The 23,859-nt window shown below is 33.8% G+C and overlaps 1 pseudogene across 1 annotated transcript; it reads right to left on the bottom strand.

Annotated features, from left to right (window-relative positions):
• Nucleotides 1-896: 896 nt before the first annotated feature.
• Nucleotides 897-22,409, bottom strand: LOC308609346 (annotated as a pseudogene). The gene is made up of 2 exons: nt 22,379-22,409; nt 897-1,223 (listed from the first exon to the last, which is right to left on the bottom strand). The product of its transcript is annotated as an uncharacterized misc_RNA (transcript).
• Between the last annotated feature and the right edge of the window lie 1,450 nt (nt 22,410-23,859).

Here is a 23,859-nt window from a genome sequence, read left to right as displayed (position 1 = left end):
TGTTACTGAAACATTTTCACAGTACAGGAAAAGGAATGCTTCTTGTTTATGCTTTGAATATAATAGAATTCTAACCCTGAAATTCAAAAAAAATCTATATACTAAAAAAACACAATATACAACAAAACTGAAAATCACTGATGAATGTGCAGCATAACTGTGGTAGATTGGATTGTTACTTCTAATAATTCAGTCCCTCCCTGTTATGAAATTATACATCTATGGCCTTTGCCATGTGATTTAATCCTCATAGCAACCAGTACATTATATTAAAGTATGTGTATTATATTTTCCCATCCCACTGATGTTAGGCTGCGCCATGTGAGTTTCTTGGGTCAAAGGCATGAAGAAGAAGAGAGTTTTAATCTGCTTTGAGCCAACCTAAACCCAGCCATAAGCTTGGAGTCCAGCCTGGCCTGGCCAAGCCCATGGGCATGAAAATAAAATGTGTTTGTTGTAGGACATTGAGACCTTAAGATTTTTTGTTAAATGCCTAAAACTGTCTAGTGCACCATCATGAGGCTCATCACATTCCCCTCCCTTCCCCACTATTAATATAATTCCTTGATGCAAATCATAAACAGATACATCATATTAAGAATAATATAATCTAAATGGCAGCAGTAGTTCTCACTATGAGATGGTACCCATTTTTTAACTTGAATTTTTTTCTTCTTCGAAGAACATTTTCTAGCTTACTCCTTACTACCTAAATGACCTTGGGGAAATAATTTGAACTTCAGTGCCCCAGTTTTCTCATATATTAAAAAAGGAATAGTACTTACTTCCAAATATGGTTGCTGTGAGGATTAAATGTACTAATGCATATCAATCCTTTAGCACCATTCTTGGCACTTGTAGGTGTTCAGTAAAGGTTGTATACCTCCTTCCTCGACCTACCCCTCCTCCTCCTCCTCCTGCCCTTCCTCCTCCTCCTCTTCTTCTTCTCCTTCTTCTTCTTCTCCTTCTTCTTCTTCTTCTTCTTCTTCTTCTTCTTCTTCTTCTTCTTCTTCTTCTTCTTCTTCTTCTTCTTCTTTCTCCTTCTTTTCTTCTTCTTCTTCTTCATCATCTTCTTCTTCTTCTTCTTCTTCTTCTTTCTCCTCCTTCTTCTTTTCTTCTTCTTCGTCTTCATCTTCTTCTTCATCTTCTTCTTCTTCTTCTTCTTCTTCTTCTTCTTCTTCTTCTTTCTTCTTCTTCTTCTTCTTCTTCATCTTCTTCTTCTTCTTAATTCTTCTTTCATTCACTCAGAACAAATGTAAGTATGACTTATGTATTATAATTGGTGTATTTTATTTAATGTACTATCCTTTAGCCAGACTCATCAAGAAAAAAAGGGAGATTGCCCAAATCATTAACATTAAAAACTAAAAGGGTGAAGTTACATACAACACCACAGAAATACAAAGGACCATAAGAGACTACTACAAGCAACTATATGCCAATCAAATGGACAACCTGTAACAAATGGACAAATTCTTAGAAAGGTACAATCTCCCAAGACTGAACAAGGAAGAAATAGAAAATATGAACAGACCAATTACAGGTACTGAAATTGAATCTGTGATTAAAAAACTTCCAACAAACAAAAGTTCAGGAGTAGATGGCCTCACAGGCAAATTCTATCAAACATTTACAAAAGAGTTAACACCAATCCTTCTGAAACTATTCCAAAAAATTGCAGAGGAAGGAAGCCTTCCAAACTCCTTTTATGAGGCCACCATCATCCTGATACCAAAACCAGACAAAGATACCACAAAAAAAGAAAATTACAGGTCAATATCATTGATGAACATAGATGTAAAAATCCTCAATAAACTACTAGCAAACTGAATCCAGCAATGCATTAAAAGGGTCATACATCATAATCAAGCGGGATTTATTCCAGGGATGCTAGGATTTTTCAATATCCTCAAATTAATCAGTGTGATACACCACATTAAAAAATTGAAGAATAAAACCATGTGACCATCTCAATAGATGCAGGAAAAGCTTTTGATAAAACTCAACATGCATTTATGATAAACACTCTCCAAAAGTGAGCATAGAGGGAACATACCTCAACACAATAAAGGCCATATATGACAAACCCACAGCTAACATCTTACTCAATGGTGAAAAACTGAAAGTGTTTCCTCTAAGATCAGGGACAAGACAAAGATGTCCACTCTCACCAATTTTATTCAACGTAGCCACAGCAATCAGTGAAGAAAAATAAATAAGAGGAATCCAAATTGGAAAATAAGTAACTGTCAGTGTTTGCAGATGACATGATACTATACATAGAAAATCCTAAAGACACTACCAGAAAACTGCTAGAGCTCATTAATGAATTTGGTAAAGTTGCAGGATAAAAAATTAATACACAAGTTCTATTTTGTTTTACATTTTTGAGAATTAGAATTCTCACTGAATGATTAGAGCATTATATTGTGATATACAAAATGTGTTTTAGAGTGAGGTGTAGGGCATATTGGGATTTTATATTACTGAATGCATTTACAAAATGTGAAATTATTACCAGAAAATTAAGCCTAACATTCTAATGAATAATGATTTATCCTGAAAATTTTTATTTATTAAGAAAATGCAAAAATAGCTGACTATTAGGAAATGCATTACAATAGTTCATCATGTGAGTCTGTCAAATGGAATATCTTAGAAAGATAGCTATGAGAAAGCTGGTTTGCAACTCTCAAAATATCTCAAGTACTGATAGATACAAAGAAAGGGAAACAAAGGAAATTATCTCCTTTCATACTATAGCTAGAGAATGATGAAAACATTTTCACCATGGCATTGAGTAATTTTTGTCATATATAGTATAATTTGGAAAAAAATTATTGAGAGCAAAGAGAACCAATATTCAGCTTCATCAAGAGAGTAGTACAAAATTTTTAGAAGTAAATGGAAAATATTTAGGCAAAACCTGCTAACCCAGTAATTTCCCTTAACTTGGATGGAGATCTAGAAGGATAGCTGGGCTCTTGAGAGACATGGAAACAGTGACACATATAGCCCTTTTCACTGCTGCAGATGAAAACAACCTGAGATTTAGCAGCAAAAGAAGTGGAGTAGAAAGTATGTAATTATTTTGTTATTTTTCTCTGACTCATCATCTTAAAAGTGGTATGAGCATCTCTGAGCTGGGGAAGAAATTTACTAATCTATCCAAATAAGATTTGGAGGTAGAGCAGATTAAGAGAGAGACTAGGGAAATCTACATATATTTGCATAGGGGCAGAAAATAACAGCAAAGTTGGTTGTGTAGAAGAGGAAAAAATACATATCTTTACCAGCATAAAACTAGAAGCCCTCTGGGATTTATTCTAAACCAAGAGCTTTCAAATCTGTTACCTAGAGATCTAGATTTCTCTAGAAGTGATTAAGGGACCACAACAAGTGTCAATGGGAATTCATTTTCAAGAATATGTGTATATATATATATATATATATATATATATATATATATATATATATTCATATTCATTACAGCCTGTCCCTGTTTGATGTGACAGATATACTCTCATCTCTCTAAGGTTATTACATTTATTTTTATAACATTCATTTATTGTTATTTATGTTTCTTCTGTTGTTACTCTTTAGTTCTGAGGCTTATGTATTTTTATTTAAGAATCATTACATGTTAAGTGCTATTCTAAGTGTTTTATACATATTGACTAATAATCACAAGATATATGTAATATATATGCATGCATATATGTATTCCTCATAGCCACCTTAACAGGTAGTTATTATTATTAATCCCATTTTATAAATGAGGATACTGGGACAAGGATGATGTGAAATTTACACAAGGTCACACAGCAAGTTCCAGAGCCAGGATTTGAATCCAGGTAGTCTGGCTCCCAGAGTTCTTGTTCTTAGCTACCATAGGATGCTGCCTCTCTTCCCTGCTTCACTTTCATGGTGTCAGCTTTTCTGTAGTCTTGAGAGATTCTTGATGGTGTGCTCATTCTTTTTTATTTTTGTTTTTGTATTCCCCCTTTGCTGCTTTGTGAAAGCTGTTCTTTTACTGTAGTGTCCATCTGGAACGGTGAGAAATGCATTTGGCTAGGTAAGTACCAGCGACTAACATTTGGTGTATGGTTCTTCAACATTCTTTGTGAGTGTCAACAGCTAACCATGACATTTTCCCTGCTTCCTTGGGCTGCATACTCTTGCTTTGTTCCCACATGGGGGATAAATATCTTGAAAACTCCTTATTTGGAAGAAAATGAGGTTGCAGTGGCTCAACTGACTCATCAAGAATTTGTCTTGACTACATAAAAAATTCACAATTCCTTTATAAAAATATATATTTTATAATAACTAACAAATACAGCTAACCCTTGAACAACACAGGGGGTTAGGGGTACTGACCCTCGCACCATCAAAAATCTGCATATAACTTTATAGTCCACCCTCCGTATCTGTAGTTCCATATTTACAGTTCCCCATCTGCAGATGCAACCAACCATGGATTGTGTAGTACTTAGTACATATTAATTGAAAAAAATCCACATATAAGTGGACCTACTCAGTTCAAACCTATGCTGTTCAAGGGTCAACTGTAGTAAATTAGGAAAGTACATTTGCAACATACACTTGTAGCTAAAATTTAGTAGCCTCAATACAAAAATACCATAAAATCCATAGAAAATGGCAAACACCAAAATACAAAAATTGTAAGGTTATAAAAAGGAAATGTGAAAGAGAAAATATTCCTGAAAATATTTCTTATTTCCTATGAATGAAATGTAATATAAAATAATATCATGTTTGCAAAGATAAAAAAAAATTAGCAGTGTCCAGTGTTGATTTGAGATGTAGGGAAATGGACACAAACAATGTTTCTGGGCAAATAAATTGGTACAAATTTTCGTGATTACCATCTGGTAATATGTACCTGAATCAGTTAGAATTAAGTTCAGATCCCAGAAAAAGCAACACTTAAACATATTAGTTTTTGTTCACATAAGTATTGGCTTGGCCAAAAAGTTCCTTTGGTTACTGAATACGTTGTTCAATAAAGTTCTTGGTGAAAATGAAAAATATGTCTTTTATTTTTACTTAAAACCAAATAAACTTTTTGGCCAAGCAAACATTTTAAACAAAAATTAAATATGCAATTAAAAAGAGAACTTATTAAAAGTAATGTTATATCAGAGAGTGGTGTCAGCATCATGGCAGCATAAGTCATTCCTTTTTTGGCTCCTACCCTATTTTGGAACAACTTATTAGACTTCCATAACTGAACAAAAGTGCATCTGCACCTTACTCCAAGGGACCTGGGAGGTTTCTAGCCCACCTGTGCATTAGAAAATAAACAAAAAATAAAACTTGGTGAGGGATGTGGATCCGCAGGAGCTGATGAACGTGCCTCACCCCCACTCACCAGAATGGAGGTTGGAGGAAACCTGAAAAGTGCAAAACTGAGCAGTTACCCATGGACAAGAGAGAATTTGTAGAGGTCCAGCCTACCTGAGGGGAGATTTCAGCATGTAATCAGAGCAGGATAGAGATGAGTCTGGACATAAAGGAAAAGAAGGGATTCACCAGGGCTGTCCCCTTTCCCAGGGTGATACCGCAAGGAGCTAAGCTTTTGATGGCAGCAGCAAAAACTTCTATGGCAGACGAGGTGAAAAGCAGTGACCTCTTCCATGGAGAAGGGGGAAAGCAAAAATGGTAACTGACCACCTGACTATCTTAGTTATGTGGGTTGCAACTAGAGAAATTCATTTCTCCCCAACACTATCTGTATTTCTGAGGAGGGACTTCCATGACTGGAAGGAGGGAGATGAAAGAGAAGGAAACAGGTAAGAATATCAAAGGGCATTCACAGAATGCATTTCTTGCTGTCTACTTCTGGACTTCATGAGGAAGTCCACCCATAAACCTCCAGAAGTACCCCACTGGAGGATTTGCCCACCAGGTCCATAGGCACCCCAGAACTCCAAGTGTGAAACCCACACCTCCTCCCACACTGCTGCCAGCTACTTGTGCTTTCTCTGGAGTGCATCTGGGAGAGCCATCTTAGGTAGGTTCAGAGGGTACTTGGATAATAAGCCAAGGTCAGTGGGCAAGTGAGAAACCACAAACTTCAGCTATAATGCCACTTTCTGGAAAGGTTTCTAATAGCCAGCCTATTGAATTTAAGAACTAAATAAGACATAAAACCTTAAATAAGGAATATCTGCAACTTCAAATGTGAAAGCAGAAGTACATACCTACAAACACTATGAAAAATCAAGGAAATATGGTATCACATAAAAAAATGATCATTCCCCAATGACCTGCAAGAAAACTCAGAAACACAATTAAACAAGATCAGGAATAAAATTAATGAACAGAGGAAGTTCTTTACAAAGAGGTTGAAATTATAAAAAAGAACCAAACAAAATTCTGTAGCTGAAGAATTTAATGAATGAAACAAAGAATGAAATAGAGAGCATCAGTAACTGGGTAAACAAGTTGGAAGAAAGAATACATAACATGGAGAATAGGAATACAGAAATAATTCAGTTATAAGACAAGAGAGAACTAAGATTTTAAAAGTGAAGAAACCATAGGAGAGCTATTGGAATCAATCATAAAGGAAAATATTACAATAATTGGTATTCCAGAAGGAGAAGAGAGGGAGAAGGTGGCAGAGGTTGTATTTAAAGAAATAATAGCTTAGAACTTCCCAAACTTGGGGAATGACTTAGACATACAACATACAAGTCCATGAACCTAATAGAACACTCTATTATCTCAATGCAAAGAGTCCTTCTCCGAGACACATTATAATGAAACTGTCAAAAATTAATGATAAATAAAGAATCTTAAAGGCAGCCACAGGAGAAAATAAAGTAGCCTACAAAGGAACCTCCATTAGGCTATTAGTGGATTTCTCAGCAGAAACTCTACAGCCCTGGAGGGCAGGATGATATATAAAAACTGTGGAAAGATAACAATTTCCAGGCAAGAATACTTTATGTGGTAAAGCTATCCTTCAGACAAACAAAAGCTGAGAGTGTTCACCACTACTGGATGTGTCTTACAAGAAATGCTGAAAGGAGTTCTTCAAGCAGAAATGAAAAGATGCTTATCAGCAACATGAAAACATGAAAGTACACAACACAGGTAAAGGTGAAAAATAAAGTCAGAATTTGAAAATTGTAACTCTGTATTAGGAGGATGTGTTAACCACTTAACTATAGCATAAAGTTTAAAGAAAATGAGTATTAAAAATAAATATAGCTACTATAATTTTTAACAAATACACAGCATAAAAAGAAGTAAATTGTGATATCAAAAATATAAAAGGGGAGGAGTAAAAGGGTGGAGCCTTTATAGATGAACAAAGATGCTAGTAGCTTTGCTACTAGCATAAAATGCACTGTTTTATCTATACTAATTATCACTACAATGGCAATCATAGTACAATATATGAATGTATCAAATTAACATGTACATATTAAATTTATACAATATTATATGTCAAATATATTTCAATAAAAAGTAATGTATTCTCCTTAGAGGGATGAGAATGTATTATCCCATGAAATGGGGATAGGCTGTTATGACAATAAGAGAAAACAAAACAAAACAGATATCTGGTTTCTCTCAAAACATCAGAAGACCCCTTAATATTGAGCCAGCATTTCTGCATGGCATTAATATGTGGAATTGAGTAGCAACTACCACCTTTAGAATGAGATTATGCCCAATAATATTATAATGATTAATTCATGTTACATCCTTTTAATGGAAGAAATTAGGTGACTATCACTGTGTTAATATTTTTAAAAAGCCACATAAATTTAAAGTCATGTTAAGCAAAACTAGGTTATAGAAGAGAATATACATAGTGCATATGTGTATTTATTTATATCACATATGTGTGGAAAACAACCTAAGATATATATACCTTTGATTGGTTTTCTCTTGGATTTGGGGGATTGTTTATTTTCATTTTATTATTTTCATTTCTATTTTGGGGTTATATTTAATTTTTATATTTATATGTATTATTACTTAATTTGTCATTTAATAGATACTCTTGAAGAACTAGAGCACCTGTTGTGTGACAGGCAAAACAATTTGTATTAACGTTATGTTTTCACAAATAAATAAACAAAAATATTTCTGTTAATATAAAATGAAATATAGAAACTATAATAAATAGTCCAGGTGAAGTTCTTCTGGGGAACTCCTTATGTGAAACAAAACCCAAGGAAAAGATCCAATATTAGCAAATATTATCCAAAAAGGACTACTACAATTAAGCATTAATATTCATTCTCCAATGTCTACTCTATAGCTAAGGAATATTTTATTCATCTTGTGCTGTTTAGTATTTTGGTTTATTTTGAGACAATAAAGAAATGGTAGTATCAGTTTCTGTGAAATCATATTTCATTTTAATGAAAATGAATGTATCCTGTTAAAGTTGTTTCCATTTAACAACAATTTCTAAAATATGGTTTACAGGAATTTGAATGAGTCTTTTAATGTGTCCGTAAATCTTGACAAGGTAAAGTGGATGAATACAAGCATGTGGTGGCTGTAGCAAGCCCAGTGATGACAAATTGTGAAGAAGCTGTGAGGGGACAGATTTTTTTTTAAGGCTAAGTATGGAATGTACAGATACTAAAGTGAATATTACATGTTAACCATTGCTTTCTCCAAATCATGAATGACTTTAATGTCAAATACACTTCCACAGGAGAGATCTATTTTCATATATTTTCTTGTGTTTTGCTAAAACTGGTATTCTTAAGTTTTCAGAAACTATTAAAAAATTGAGAATCCTCAACAAAATTATGGATGATGTTTATTAATGAATAATTATTTTTAACATAATAAGCATATATTATGAAATATGTACATACAAAGTAAAAGTAGGAAAGGGACAGAGAGAATGATTCCAATTATAACTTAATTTTCGAGTCTCTCTTTCATTTTCTTGCAGTTACAGAAGCATTTATTTTCCTACATTTGTCCTTCTTACCAAGGGAGACTTTATTTAATCCTTTGAATTGTGAAGGTAGATAATAATGATGACAATAGTAACACAATTAATGAACAATAACAGTTAACAAGTTCAGTATAGATCATGTGGTAGGCTCTGGGTAAGTGATTTCCATAATTATCTCTTAATCCTCATCCCAGCCCTGTAAAGTGAATTTATCATTATAAAATGAGGTTAAGTGACTTGTTTAACCTCATATATATAGCTAGTGATACGGTTGTGAGGAGAACCTGTTCTCATCTGACCTAAAGCCCCATGTTCTTAAGCACTTCTATTTCTAGTAAATAACTGTACTGAAAGAGTTATCAATAGGTATCAGTCACTGTGCTAACTTCTAGGTATACACTTTAGTAACAAGATAGACAAGATCAATCCCTGTCCTCATGGAACTTACTTCTTCTCACACAGAAAATTATTCAAGATGCAAGTAAATAAGTGCAAAGACAATTTAAAAAAACAACCTAGACATTTTGATATTTATTTTGAAGGAAATTAACAAGGTGTTATGATTAAAGAAAAAAAACAAGGGAGAGAAAAACATACATGATAGCAGTCCTGAAATCCCCTCTGAAGAGGTAGCATTTAAATTAAGGCCAAAATTTGAATACAAATCAGTCACATGAATAGAAGTTGTTGGAGAGTGAGAAGGGAGAATTGCAGGAAGAGGCAAAAGTATTGCCAGATGCAGTAAAATATGGAAGAATTGGAATATTTGAGGTGTAAATAAAGGAAGATCATCTGGCTGGTGCACAGTAACTGAGGGAAAAATGCTAAGACATAAAGTGAGAAAGATAATATGAGGTCTTGAAGACTATAGTGAAGAGTTCAAATATTATTCCACATGTAATGGGAAGTCATTTGACAGTTTTAAACAGAGGGATTTTAGTTATTCATTCAATACATATTTACTGAATGCCTACTATGTACAAGGAAATATTCTAAGCGCTACAGAAACAGCATTGAATGAAAAAGACAAAAAGTTACAGCCCTCAAGGAGCTTATATTCTACCTAGTGAGAAAGGTAGAAAAGAAATAAAGCAAATAATAAAATATATATAGTACATTAGAACTGAATAACTGCTAAAGAAGAAAATAAAGGAAAAAATTGAATCTGGAATTATATTAGCAATGGAGGTAATAATGGTAGTGATGATAAAGTTAAAATTTAGACAGGGTAGGGCAGTTATATGGCAAAAATTGGACAACTTAGAAGAAATGGACAAATTTCTAGAAGTATACAACCTGCCAGAACTAAATCATGAAGAAACAGACAATCTGAATAGACCAATCACTAGCAGTGAAATTGAATTAGTAAAAAAAAAAAAAAAAAAAAACAAACAAAAACAACTCCCAGCAACCAAAAGTGCAGAACCAGATGGCTCACAAGGGAATTCTAACAAGCATATAAAGAAGAACTAATGCCTATCCTTCTCAAACTGTTCCAAAAATTTGAAGATGGATGGAATAATTCCAAATTCATTCTATGAGGCAACCATTACTCTGATAGCAAAACCAAAGACACTACAAAAAAGAAAATTATAGGGCAATATCTTTGATGAACATAGATGCAAAAATCCTTAAAATAATATCAGCAAATGGAATCCAACAATATAAAAAAAGTGTCATACACCATGATTGGGTTAGACTTATTCCAGCGACACAAGGATGGTTCAACATTTGCAAATCAATTAGTGTGATACACTACATTAACCAAAGGAAGGATAATAACATGATCATCTCAGTAGATGAAGAAAAAGCATTTGACAAAATTCAACATCTATTTATGACAAAAACTATCATCAAAGTGGGTATACAGGTAATACATCTCAACATAATAAAGGTCATTTATGACCAACACACAACCAACATCATACTCAATAGTGAAAAGCTGAGAGCCTTTCCTCTAATTTCAGGAACAAGAAAAGGATACTCACTTTCACCACTTTTATGTAATGTAGTCCTAGCCACAGATATCAGAGAAGAAAAAGAAATAGAAGGCATCTAATTTGGAAGGGAGAAGTAAAACTGTCACTTTTTTCCAGATGACGTGATACTTTACATAGAAAACTCTAACGTCTCCACCCAAAAACTATTAGAACTAATAAATGAATTCTGCCAAGTTGCAGCATACAAGGTTAATATACAGAAATTTGTTGTTTTTCTGTACACTAATAATGAACTATCAGAAAGGGATAGCAAAAACAAAAATCACTTTTAAAATTTCATCAAAATGAAAAGAATACCCAGGAATAAACTTAACCAAGGAGGTGAAAACCCTATACTCTGAAAACTATAAAACGTTGATGAAAGAAATTGAAGATGACACAAACTGATTGAAAGATAGTTGTGCTCTTGTATTGGAATAATTAATATTGTTAAAATGTCCATACTACCCAAACATTCTACAAATTTAATGCAAGCTCTATCAAAATACACATGACGTATTTCACAGAAGTAGAACAAAGAATCCTACAATTCACTTGGAACAGCAAAAGACCCCAAATTGCCAAAGCAATCTTGAGAAAAAAGAACAAAGCTGGAGGTATCACCCTCCCAGACTTCAGGCTATACTACAAAGCTTCAGCAATCAAAACAGTATGGTACTGGCAAAAAAACAGACACATAGATCAATGGAAGAGAATAGAGAACTCAGAACTAAACCCACACAACTATGGCCAATTATTCTACAACAATGGAGGCAAGAATATACAATAAAGAAGAGAATCTCTTCAACAAATGGTGCTGATAAAACTGGACAGCTACATGTAAAACAATAGATTAGAACATTTCCTAACAGCATATACAAAAATAAACACAAAAGGAATTAATGACCTAAATGTAAGATCTAAAACCATAAAGCTCCTAGAAGAGAACATAGGCATAACACTCTTTGACACAAATTGTAGCAATATTTTTGGGGGGATCTGTTTCCTAAGGCAAAAGAAATACAAGCAAAAATAAAAAAAAAAAATGGGATCTAATTACACTTCAGCTTTTGCACAGCAAAGGAAACCATTGACAAAACAAAATTGTAACCTACTGAATGGGAGAAAATATTTGCAAATGATGTGACTGATGGGGGTTAATATGCAAAATATTTGAACAGCTCATACAACTCAATATTAAAAAAAAAAGATCAAAAGTGGGTGGAAGACCTGAATAGACATTTTTCCAAAGAAGACATACAGATGGCTAACAGGCACATGAAAAGATGCTCAACATCACTAATTATTAGAGAAATGCAACTCAAAACAACAATGAGATATCACCTCATATCTGTCAGAATGGCTATCATAAAAAGTCTACAGATAATAAAATTTGGCAAGGATGTAGAGAAATAGGAAGTCTTGTGCACTGTTGGTGGGAATCCAAATTGGTGCAGCCACTATGAAAACTCTATGGAGGTTCCTGAAAAAAACTAAAAATAGAACCACCATATGATCCTGCAATTCCACTCCAGGGTATATATCCGGAAAAAAATGAAAACAGTAATTCAAAAAAATATATGCATATATACAATGGAATGTTACTCAGCCATAGAAAAGAATGAAACAATGTCATTTGCAACAACATGGATGGACCTAGAGATTATCACATTAAGTGAAGTAAGAGAAAGAAAAATATTACGTGATATCACTTATATGTGGAATCTTTAAAAAATGGTACAAATGAACTTATTTACAAATCAGAAGGAGACTCACAGACATAGAAAGCAAACTTATGGTTACCAAAGTGGATAGTAGGGAGGGGGTGGATTAAGAGTTTGGGATTAACATATAAACTCTACTAAATATAAAATAGATAAACAACAAGGACCTACTGTGTAGCACAGGGAACTATATTCAATATTTTGTAGTAAACTATAATGGAAAATAATCTGAAAAAATATATATATATGTATAACTGAATCAATTTGCTGCACACCTGAAACTAATACAACATTGTAAATTAACTATATTTCTTTTTAAAAAATGGTTTAAAAAGATACATGCACTTTAATGTTTATAGCAACACTATTTACAATAGCTGAGATATGGAAGCAACCCAAGTGTCCACCAGCAGATGAACAGATAAAGAAGATGTGGTGCATATATATACATATATATATATATATGTATATATATATATGTCTATATATGTATAATGGAATATTACTCAGCTACAAAAAAAGAATGAAATTCTGCCATTTGCAGCAGCATGGATGGACTTAGAGAATATTATGCTTAGTGAAATAAGTCAGACAGAGAAAGACAAATACTATATGATACCACCTATATGTGGAATTTAAAAAATAATACCAACAAATATATATAACAAAACAGAAACAGACTCACAGATATAGAAAACAAATTAGTAGTTACCAGTGGGGAGAGGTAAAGATGGAGGGGCAGCAGAGGGGTATGGGATAAGAGATACAATCTACTGTGTATAAAATAGATAAGCAGCAAGCATATATTGTATAACACAGGGAATTATATACATTTTCTTATATAACTTCTAATGGAGTATTATCTGTAAAAATACTGAATCACTGTGCTGTACACCTTAAACTGATATAATATTACAAATCAACTACACTTCAATAAAAATATTCAGACAGGTTAACCCTAGTTCAGAAAGTGACATTTGAGTAAGGTTTTAGAGGAGATGAGGCAGCAAACTTTGTAGATATAGAAGAGAAGATCATTCCAGGTAGAAAGAATAGTTAGTTAATGCAAAACCATGACATGGGATCCTGCAAAGTACTTTGTGGTGGTCAGGAAAATATGCTGCTTATACTTGTCATATGACTCCAGCTACTAACCCTCTATATCCTCCAGGGTGTTTGTACCAAACCCATGTTCTCACAGGTGTCAGATCTGCATCATGGTCTGATGGCTCTCCTGACTTCTTCTGCTCCTTCCTCCAATAAATGTCTTGTACCTCTACTCCTGTCTTGCCTAATTCTCACTGGACAGAAATTAATGCCTAAGATTAACTAGGCTGTAGGAGAGTGAGTTGGGGGAAGGATACTAAGAGGAAGTGGGGGATAGATGACACAGAGTCATGACATATGGCATGGTAAAGAAAAATTTTTTTCTGATCGAGATTGGTAACATCAGAGGGCTTTGAACATTCGATTTGTTACATCATCTGCTTTATGTTAATAGGGTCACTCTGGCTGCTACATTGAAAACAGAAGCAGAAAAAGGAAGGAGCAGAGAGACTTTGTAGGATGCTTTTGCAATAATCAAAATGAGAGGTCTTAACGGTTTATTACATTCAGATATGGTGAGAAGTGGTCAGATTCTGGATATATATTTGAAGGTAGATCATGTAAACATCAAAGATGTGGTGTGTGATGAAATGAGAGGATTTGGGATCAATATTTCAATTTTAAAAATTTGAGATATTTATTGGACATCTAAGTGAAAATGATGAAATATCAGATATCTGTCCGGAGTCCATATAATTGGTCCTGCTTTAAGAACTAAATATGGGGGTCATCAGCATGTAAATGGTAATCAAAACATAAGAATGGATGACATCACAAAGGGGATGAGCATAAATAGGAAGGAAAAGAAGTCCAAAGGGTTAAGAAGTATTTTCTGTAAGGTGGCCAAATAATGTATCTACCAAACTAAGACACTTGTGTGAGTGAAAGTGCAGATATAACTAATTAAAACTGCACAGCAGGTATAAGCCAGAACTGTTCTGAGCAAACTGACACATATGGTCATGTATGAAGGGAAGAATTATTGGGGCAATTTATTTGAGTAAGTGTGTCTTTTGGGTGCTCCAGTAAGCAGATATTGAGCTGGATATAGGAACAGAAGCAGTTGTGGGTGAGGCTGTGATGCTTGTGAAAGTTAAAAAAGGGGTAAGGAACAGGATTGGTCAGGGACTTCCTTCAGAATATGATGAAGAACTGACACTTATAAAAGTAAAGGAAGGAGGATGTGAGACTTGGAAGGGATTAGATTGCTGTGCTGATCTGATAAAGGCTTGCCCAGTCAAATGGGAAAATCCATAGCAAATACTGAGTGCTAGATGAGTCCTCTGAATTGGACAGAATTGGCCAACTCCTCTCTTATACTCTAGCTCAGCCATTAGCTATGGGCTTCCCAGGAAGACCACGGACTTGGTTTAAAGCCTGAGGTGAATCCTCAAGTAGTTAACACCTGGAGGCTGTCAGCTGACTGCACTTCTCACAGTTAAACATCATGTTCTTTCTTGAAGGGAGATTCAAGCAGCACACCTCCATGTCTGCTACAGTGGGTGAGAGAGCATGGGATCTAGTACACAAGTAGAAAAATTTACCTTAGCCATGAGTTCAGGGGGTAACACAAAATAATAGGAAACATAGTACAATAGGAAAGAACAGATACAGATAGTGTTTAGCTTTAGCTGGGAGCTTGTGACAGTTCTCTTCTAATTGCTTCCATTTTCTCAGTAAAATAGGAAATGAAGTCATCCACAGAGAGTAATGATGAAAAAATAGGTATTTTAGGTCAAGGAAATATGAGAGTATAAGAAAAACTCATCTGAGAAACAAGGATAATAAATAGTTTAGGGAAATATGAGTCCTATTTGGCATTTTGGACCATAGTTTAATGATCTCCAACTTAAAATGAGACCAATTCAAGAGGTACAAATTTCCAGTCATAAAATAAATGTCATGGGGATGTAATGTATAGGCATGGTGATCACAGTTGATAATATTATATTGCACATTTTGTAACTTTGTATGATGATAGAGGATAACTAGACTTATTGTGGTGATTATTTTGCAGTGTATACAAATATCAAATCTACACCTGAAACTAATATAATGTTATACATCAATTACATCTCAATAAAAATTAAAAAAAATAAAATGAGACCAAGCAACATGTTTTTGTGCTTTTCTACAGACATATTCAGTTATACGGTTGCAAGTATCAGGTAGATAGAGCTGGATGTTAGGAGTCTGGTTTAGCTACATGAGAATACAGAAACAAAGGAGGAGCAAGATAGTTAAGGAAGAATACAAAGAACGTAGTAGTAAATATAGTGACTGATCATTGGTTTAAAGAGGGTATGGAAGAAAGTGAAAATAAAAAGGGGGTGGATTAGTGAATTATAATTCCTAGAGAGATGAAGGGATTGCTGAATTTGGAATTCTTCCATGAGGGAACTGAAAATATTGGAGGTGTTGGTCAGACATAGGGATGCTTGAAATTGAGACCGTGGGAGTGAGTGACCAAAGTAGGGTAGACTATAAAATCATTGATGAAGAAGAATTCAAGGAACTGATATGTCAGGATACTGAAAGAAGAACTGGCAAAGCTATTGCTTAAAGTTTACAGGCTCCGGATGCACAGGCTCAGCAGCCATGACTCATGGGCCTAGCCACTCCTCAGCATGTGGGATCTTCCCGGACCGGGTCACGAACCCATGTCCCCTGCATCAGCAGGCGGACTCTTAACCACTGCACCACCAGGGAAGCCCGCTTAAAGTTTTTAAAAGCTAACTTTTTCTAGGTATATTATTGATACATAAAGAAACTTTCACATGTGTACAATTATGTTTAGCTAAACACTGGAATAGGCAAAAATTGGAAATGATACATATTGATCAGTAGGGAATTGGATCATCTGAATATGATAGATTCTAAAAATATAATAATATAATAATTCACACAGCAGTAAAAATTGAGTTAATTATCTCAACCTTGATTGGTACAAAAATAAATTATGGGTGAAAAAAGCAGGCTGTATAACAATTAGAAAAGTTTGATACAGTTATTTATAGTAAGTTAGTAATCATTCATTAAAAACACATTCTTTTAAATTCCTGCTATGTGCCAAGCACTAGGAGAAAAATTTAGTTTGATGTAAATGTAAGTAAAATATAACCCTTGCCTTTGAGGAGAACATAGAGTACACAAGGAGACAGACACACAAATGAATGATAACAAAATAACAGGATAACTGGATAAATGCCATAATGGAAGTATTCATAGTGAGTATAAGAACTCTGAGGCTCATCTACTCTGCATAGGGTGGTTAGGAAAACCTTCATGGTAAAGCGTGCCTTTTCTTGGGTAGTACTTTGCTTTTTAGGCTGACTCTTCAAAGATCACCTCATTTAACCTGTCTTTGATTTTGCAAATGTTATTCCTTTCTTCATTTTTTCACCAACGGAAGATGGAACTGTGAGGATATAGAGAGAGTGTTTACATGATTTAAGTTTTGTAAGAGCCACTCACACCTACTAGACTGCAGCACAATCTGAATTTAAGAACCAACAAAAGAAAATATCAAATGGTATCCAGATCTATGTTCTTTCACAGAAAGTAACACATGTTCAGGATATAGTCTCTAGGTTAGAAGTTGGTGATAAGACAATGGTGGGTAGGATTTCATGCATCATAATCGCATCTACTTGGGTTGTGTTTCTGGATGGTTAACATATAACCTTAGAATCACATTAGAGTGTATTCTGAAAATTAAAAAAAGTAATTATATAGTATAATGTATACTCTGGTCAACCTGAGTTACACTATAATTAGTGTGGATTATTTTATGTGTTCATTTCTGGAATGCATAAAAATCCCAGCAGTATTCATAGTTTTATAGAGTAGTTTCTATAGGCACACAAAAAAATAAATTTGTGTATGTGTGTCTTTAAGTTCACAATTTAAACTGAATGATTCCTGCATCCATAGAAAATTAGCTCTAGGAAAGTCAATTGTGTTCTGACATTATAAGAGTTATCTAATAAACCAATGCTCCACTGTTAACCAAATGAAAATCTTCAGGTCTATTTCTCCTTGGTGTATTGCAAATACATGGCAAAGAGTGAAGTGTTCATTTGAATAAACAAAACTGGCATCCCACATACCTGATAACTGTCATCAGTGGTAAGATTCTTCTTTGCTCTCTTTTCTCTGTCTCTCTCTCTTTTATTGTGTCCTTCCTGTCTCTTCCTTTCTATTCTTTCTTTCTACCTCAGATGCATACAATTAGAATCAAAATCTTTGGTTCATTACACATTCTCATCATTAGTTCATGGATTGTCTCCTTTTTTCATTTCTTTATTTGCTTTTAATAATGCAATAAGTACCAATGTACCCATCTACCAACACCAAAATCTAACACTTTGAGAAAACCCTTGTCTAAATACATGGTCCCAGAGCATCTTCTGAATTATTGTAAGGTAACCATAAGCCTGAAATCCATGTTTATCATTTCCTTGTTTTTCTTCTTATACAGTTTTATTGAATGTATATAATACCCCTTAATGTTAAATTTTATTTTATTTTAAGTTTTTAAAAACAGGTACTATTCAGTATAAAATCTTTGGGACTTACTTACTTTTTTCACATACTCTTTTGAAGTTTTGTCCATATTGTGTGTGCTGTAAGATATCATTTGTTTAAATTTTACAAAGACACACAAAGCGTTTATTATATTAATAAAACTTATATAGGTACATATATGTGCAGATAGCATAAATAGATATATTCAGTACTGTTCATAGCTTTCCACACATACAGCTATATCTTTTTACCTTCAGATTTTTGCTATCAGATATTCACCATAACAACTTGTAATATTTTCCCAAATTCACTATCTAAATTAAAAAAATATATATTATATCATCTCGTGTGTACTGGTGAAAACATTTAAGTTGTGCATGGGTACTCTTGAGAGTATACAAAGTACGGCAGTTGTATTGCAGCTCTTCTACAGATAGCATTATGTCTGTGCTCACATGGTTTAAATGTGTTGCGTGTTATCACAGTTATCTTCCCCAAACTTTCCCTGATATTTTGGCCCTTTATGAACCCAAGTCTTCACTTTTTCTAAGATCTGTGGTCACTACAAACACAGTTTTAGTTTAGAAACTACTCTTAGCCTTTCAACATGTTATATCATGTTTGTTGCAATGCAAAAGGACATATTATTGTTGATTAACTGCACACAAACATACTAAATGGTTGACTAAGCATTAAATAATTAGGTAATTTCTGTTGTGCATGCTTTATATTATGTAAATTTTTTCTGGATTGTTATACAGGCATTTAAATGTGTTTTAATGATGGCGGGGAAAACTGGTTAAGTTTTTAATGAGTTGGGAAAACACTATTTTCCATTTAAAATAATAAAATATGTGTCTGTTATCACACACACACACACATGCACACCCACAGTCCTAGAGTAAACGCATGAATAATACACACAGAAATATATACAGTATATAACCATGCATGCATTAGAATAATATGCACCATATTCAAGATAAATGGTTGGGGAAAGAAGAAAGTGAGAGGGATGGGCATATGGGACTCTAGATGTGTTACGATGGTTTGCTTCCATGAATCTCAAAAAAATCTAAAGCAAATATGGAATAATGTTAATATATATTTTAAAGTAATTGCAGATGTGTAGGTGTTTGTTATGTTATCTTTTGTAATTTTCCCTATGGTTGAACAATTTCATAAACAAAATTAAGGTAAAGAATGTTGGGCATGATGTCTCTGATCAGAAATAATATAACATGATTTCTTTGCAGTTGTCACTGATTTGACAGTAGATTTGAAACTAACTTAGGCTTACTGGCTCTTATAAAATCTAAGAAAAAAATCTATAAGGCAATAGAGTCTTTTTTTGCAGTCTTTCTATTAATCTTTTAAAATATAATTCAAGTATGAATGACTTACATCTTGATTATGCTCAAGTTTTGTGGCACTAATTAAAATTAACATTAGTATGTTATTTTTAAATGACTCATAATATTTCTGTAATTGTTCTGGAAAAAAGAAAAGAATCAGATGATGCAGTGTTTCCTCACATATTTCGAAACTGGTATCTTGGAATCAATAAATAGTGTAAGCAGTTAGTAGAATCATGACATGAATGTTTAGCTTTCATTCAGGCTAGTCACACATTGCTAGTAATACAGATGATTCAACTATGCAGTAATGGTCTGTAAAAGTAGGGATTGCTACAGTATCATTAATTTACAATATTGCTTTGGGCCATTACTACAGAATGCAATAATAGTTTTTCATAAGTAGTATTGTGGTAAAGATGAAACATCAGCAGTCAAGATAAGTTTTTCAACATCATATATAAATAACAAAGGACATTCAAGACTTTTACACTTACTTTAAAAATATGACACGTTATTTTATTAAGATCTTTTATTTAATTCATATGGAATTTTGAGTTTTGTTTCATTGAAAATTCTGTAATCTATTTTTTCACCTATATCCTTTATAGCTACAACTTTCCTAAAAAGACCCACATTGGAAATAAAGCTATAGCCTTGTAGAACTGTCTCATTCTTCTTTTTTGTAAGAGTCATGATTATTGCTGACAATCTTATTTTTTAAAACATATCTTTAATATTCTAGGATAATCAAAAGCTAAACTTGGGTCTAGAACAACTGCATCTCAGATAAAATCTCACACTTTCACTTTTAGCATCTCCTAAAGTCAAAAAAATAAGTCTAAACACAGCCACAGAAAGTAAGCCTGAAGAAAATCCTGGTATAGTAGAGTATAATGGTTGAAAGGAAGGTAAGAAAGCTCATATGTTTTGTAATGGGTCTTAAAACATCTAAGTTTTACAAATCAGGAAAAAAGGTTACAAGTTTTCCTGCATGTGAACCACATGTTTATTCTTTTATTCTGTGCCAGAGGGTTTGAGAACATATCCTGTATTTACAACTAGAGAGCATTCAATTCTGGAACGGTGAGTTAGGGGAAAACAAACCTCATCATATAAAATATTGGTGCAAGACCTATATATATTGTTAATGAGAAAGCAGATGAGATATTTCAAAAAGCAAAAGGTAGTTTGATTTCATGCAAGAATCTTCTAAATAGCATTGGAAGAGTGTGACTAGAGAAGATTAACATTTAGTGAGCAATTCCATCATGGTAAGTCCTGGCTAAATACTTTGATTATTTTAAATTATTTAATTTTCAAAATAACTTTATAGGTATTATTCTAATTTTGTCTGAGGTCCAGGCTAAATTCCTTGTTCAGTGGTACAGAGCTTGATAAAAAGTAGATCTGAATTCAGAATGAATTCTGTTAATTCCCAGCTAGCCTCATTTTGGCGAGGTGTTGAAATTAACTTTGCGATGGCAGCTGATTCAGTAGGAAGTTAAACAATATGGTAACAAGAGGTCTACAAGTTTCTAGGTTATGAACTACTTCTGGTCATAGCCACAAAATAATTAAAAAAAACTAGGGTGAAGCAAACATAATCATTTTCCTGATGGAAACACACATGGAAAGTCAAAATATGCAAATGTTCTCCCACCTCAGTGAATAGCCATAAACCTATTTTAATAGCAAAAACTATTAGAGAAATATCTCCTTGTTAGGTTGGAGAGACCTAAAGTAATAAAGCAACAATGACAGCTCTTCATTTAAGCTGAGAGAATGACTGTGGTGCAAGGCCTAAAATTAAGGCTCAATATGTGCTCCCCCACTCTTCTCCCACAGATAAGATCTCTCAGTCAAACAACGCTCCTTATCAAAAGGACTAAGTGCAGTTCCAGTTTATCCATGAGTAGTGGGTTTCAGGTCCTTGCCAGCCTGTGGAATTCAAGAAGCCAGTCACATCTTCCAGGGGGACCAGGGGATACCTCATCATTTTGATACTATAAACCTTACCTATGACAAACCTTGATGATTTACTCTGATCCTGAGTGCAACCACCATTTTGACTGTAAATATATGTAACTAATAAACTGCTGTCCGTACGTTTGTCCAGGTTCTGGTGTCATGTGTCTGGTCATTCCCATAACTCTAGGGCAGAAATCCTTTCATCAACAATGAAAGAAAGTTACAATCCTTGACTCTTAGAGAGTTAATAGTTGTCAATACCATAAAGTTTAGTAATTTCTTATTCTCTAATCATGTCACATGATTTAGTTTTTGTACTCCAGTTAGATTTCAGTTTTCATTAGAGCTTTCTTTAATCACTTACTCTATCCATCGTAAAGTTTGTACTCAATACACTTAGCTGATTGATTCATGTGTGCTTTACATGCATATGGATAAAATATGGCCAGTGACCTCATAAAGGAATACCATGGACTTTACTACCGTAAGGAATTAAATTGTGGGGTTGAACTGGATTTCAATTTTCCTCACTATTAAGATATATTCAATTAACTTTAATAATAAATGAGAATAAGAGTTATGGCCTGAATAACAACATATATTTTAATATATTTTAGGTGATGACATATTTAAGATCATTAAAGAATTAAAATGAAGTAACAATGGTTCAGGCATCTAAAATGGAGCTGAGAGGTCATTGTGGATAAGGTTTCAGACATATCTCTGCATCACTGAGAACTTGAACTCTCTGACCTGTATCAAACTCAAGGTCAACAACACCCATGTTTTCAAAACAATATATGCTAGCAGTTGCTAGCTACAACCTTGTAGTTTCAAAGTCCCCTTCCCTTCACAAATATGTAATCACTTTGAACCCCAACCAATACTTGCTTAACAAGCACCCTTATTTCTTGCCAGCTCCAATCCTAATTGTTGACAATTTGTGTAACCTTGCAGTTTTTGCCTTTATAAGCTTCCCCCATTTTGTAGTCCAGTGGAACACAGCTGAAGTGTTTTCTTGGATATGTTCTTCCAGTCTGCAGTCCTAACAAACCCCAAATAAAAGTATTTTGCTTTTCCTCAATGAGGTTTCTATTCTTAGAATTCTTGATTAATATAGATAAGCTTGAGTGCTAAACCCTTTTCATTTATTCCTCTCTATTTTCAAATCATTATATCTTAGAGGTACTGGAAATATTCCAAATAATGTAATGCAATATTAATCATATGAGAAAATTTTAAGCATTCCTACTGTCAGCCTGCCAATACTAACTAATTCTACTGTGTGACTATAGATAAATATAAAAGAGATGAACAGCCCAATCCCTGACATGAAGGAGTTTATAGATGCTGAAATTATCTCAGGTCTGTGCCAACAGAGCTTGGAACAGTTAGCTTAGCAAAAACAATCAATCAACTTGAGTATTACCTGTTTCCTTAGAATTAGGTCAAATTCAACCCTCAGAACAGGAGAAAATATTTGCAAATGAAGCAACTGACAAAGGATTAAACTCCAAAATGTACAAGAAGCTCATGCAGCTCAATATCAAAAAAACAAACAACCCAATAGAAAAATGAGCAGAAGACCTAAATAGACATTTCTCCAAAGAAGATAGGCAGATTGAAAACAAACACATGAAAGGATACTGTGATCACCTAGAGCAGTGGGATAGTGATGGTGGGAGAGAGACACAAGAGGGAGGAGATATAGGGATATATGTATATGTATAGCTGATTCACTTTGTTATAAAGCAGAAACTAACACACCATTGTAAAGTAATTATACTCCAATAGAGATGTTATAAAAGAAAAGGAGGATTAAGTCAAATTAACATTGCAACTCAGCATGGTTCTTTCATCAGTTTCACAGTAATTCAACTGGGACCAATTTTTCTGCCTCTTAGTTCCTCAAAATATCTTTCTATGGTTTCTCGTAGCCTTGATGTGAATTTTACTGACTCACATTACTTCTCAAACTATAAACAGAAAGAGTAAAAACACATATCACCAAGAGAATCGTAAAGCATCTGCTTCTCTTAAATGATTTCCCATTTAGGATTTAGTCTAGATATCCCCTGCCAAATATCTAAAACATAATCACCTTGGCAATATTCCCTGAAATTCAGAATTTAGGAAATGTATCACCTCTCCTTTCTTTACTTACGTTATCTACAACATAATCTTTTGAAATTGAAGTAGATGATAGTACTTTACTGTAATTGCTAATTACAGAA

Source organism: Mesoplodon bidens (assembly GCF_964165515.1).
Source record: "Mesoplodon bidens genome assembly, chromosome: X".
NCBI classification, from domain to species: Eukaryota; Metazoa; Chordata; class Mammalia; order Artiodactyla; family Ziphiidae; genus Mesoplodon; species Mesoplodon bidens.
The sequence above is the reverse complement of the archived record's forward strand: the minus strand, read 5'-3'. Positions and strand labels throughout refer to the sequence as shown.